Source organism: Vombatus ursinus, unplaced genomic scaffold (genome assembly GCF_900497805.2).
Source record: "Vombatus ursinus unplaced genomic scaffold, bare-nosed wombat genome assembly UNPS02014942.1, whole genome shotgun sequence".
Lineage (NCBI taxonomy): Eukaryota > Metazoa > Chordata > Mammalia > Diprotodontia > Vombatidae > Vombatus > Vombatus ursinus.
In genome coordinates this window covers 4,281,826-4,284,358 of record NW_020954720.1, presented here as the reverse complement: position 1 = coordinate 4,284,358, position 2,533 = coordinate 4,281,826, and positions in this window count along the sequence as shown.

Here is a 2,533-nt window from a genome sequence, read left to right as displayed (position 1 = left end):
TAGAGTGCTCAACTGGAGTCAGGAACTCATCTTCCTGAGTTCAAATCTGGCCTCAGACACTTACTAGCTATGTGACCCTGGGCAAATCACTTAACCCTGTTTGCCTCAGTTCTTTATCTGTAAAATGATCTGGAGAAGGAAATGGGAAACCACTCCAGCATCTTTGGCAAGAAAACTCCAAATGGGATCTCAAAGAGCCAGATGCAATTGAAATAACTGAACAACAACAACAAAAGTATTTTTCTACTGTGTCCAACTCTTCATGACCCCTTTTGGGGTTTTCTTGGCAGAGATACTGGAGTGGTTTGCCATTTCCTTCTCTAGATCATTTTACAGATGAGGAAACTGAGGAAAGCAAGGTTAAGTGACTTGCCCAGGGTCACCCAGCTAATGTCTTGGAGGCTGAATTTAAACTCATGAAAATGAATCTTCCTGACTCCAGGCCTGGAGCTCTATCCACTGCACCACCTAACTGCCACATATACATGTACTACTGTATTAATAATTATGTACATTAGAAAATTTACACAAACCGGCCAGTGAGTGGTGTTTACTTTCCATAATATTTTCAAAATGGTGGGCTGTTAAGGATGTAGTGGATGACATAGTGAATAGGGTGTTGGTCTTTGAGTCAGGAAGACCTGTGTTCAAATATAGCCTTATACTTAGTAGTTGTGTGACTCTGGACAAGCCATTTAACCTCTGTCTGCCTCAGTTCTTTCATGTGCAAAATGTAGATAATAATACCTAATCCCCCAGTGTTGTAAGAATAAAAGGAGATATTTGCAAAGCTCTTAGCAGTGCTATATAGATCCTAGCTATTAAAAAAAAAGAAATTTTTAAAAGGATGAGATAAAGATGAAATACTATTTGATTCTAGAATCAATAGGGGGTTGATTGAGTAGGTCAGGGATAAGGTCAGACGGATGCTTTAGGAAACTCATTTGGGCAGCTATGTAAAGTGTGCATTAGGGAAAGGAGAAACTTGAAGCAGAGAGGTCAATTAGGAGGTTATTATAATAATCAAGTAAAACGATCTGTACCTGAGCTATGTCCTCTAATCCTTACTTTGGAGCCCACTGTCCTAGATAAATTCATCTATGAAGATGGATTTTTACAAATGACATATGATATTTTCCAGGTATTTAATGTTACTAGACTACTTCTCCTAGGTAACATTGTTATTCAGAGACAGTGGTAGACTGTTAGTAAACCTGGATCACGTGATTTTGGTCACTAAGCCTCTCTGGTCCTCCATTTTTTCCGTTTGTAGAGTGAGAGGGGAGCTCTATGGTTCCTTCCAGTTTTGAACTTCTCTGTTTCTCCTTTTGAATAGGGGTGTCTGGGTCTACTATTTGACTTTACAAAAGCTAACATTGATGCCCGATCTCTAGAACTTATTTGTTACTTAATTTGCATAACACTTACTCTGTCAATATTTGTTACAATGCAATAGTATAAGTATGTTTATGACACTTACCCAGGTGGTTCATTCTTGGTGACTACCTACAGGTGGTCACTTCTTGCTTGTTCACCTATCTTCTCACTGTGACTCATAACTCCTGTGTATGCCCAGAGTGTTAAACAGAAAGATGGCAATGGAAATCTAAGTACCATTAAGGAGGGATATTGGCTTCCAAAAAATTCTGCTGGATCCTTAACAGCCCCTTCCCCCATTTTGAGAATGCTGTAGAAAGTAAAAACCAACTCACTGGCCATTGATGAATGAGATCATATAGAGTACAATCCAGCCCTCCAAGTCCTTGGAATCAGGAAAGACCTAGGTTGGAATCCTGTCTCTGACACTTACTTTGTGACCTCATGTAAATTACTTAATTTCTATTGTCCTGTTACCTCATTGGTAAAATGAGGAGTTTTGATTTGATGAACTTTAAGGTCCCTTCCAACTCTAAATCTATAATTCTATGATATAGATAATATTATTATTGGATAATACACATTGGCAGAAAAACTAAAACTCTCATTTTAGTCCATTAATTCCAAACATCAAATTCTGTCCCTCCCTATCCTTTGGTGGAGGAGCTGATAAACACTGATATAACCAAAAGACAGGGAACAAAATGGAGGAAGACTCAAGAGATATAACTACATCAATTTCCTCACCTGCAAAATGAAGGAGTTAAACTAGATGATTTTTAAGGGCTTTTCCAACTCTAACACACTATGATTCTCTAATTTACAATCTGAATGATCAGCCAGGGAATAAATAATCAAGAGTGTTTTCATCTGGTTCCTCACAGTAAAATAAATATTATAATAAGAATAAAGTCCATAATGTATGTAATGGGATGTCAGAAAACTTGGCAGTGCATCCTAAATAATTTTCATCTCTAGTAAAATGATTTGGAGGAAGTTAATATTAACAATTCAGTTCAGTTCAGGACATATTTACTAAGTGCCTATTATATGCAAAGGTCTTCTGGTAGCAACTCTCTTTCCTTGGAACCACATTTTAAAAAATCAGTATATAATGAATGAAAAGCATTTACAGTGGGGGAAAAAATACAACATG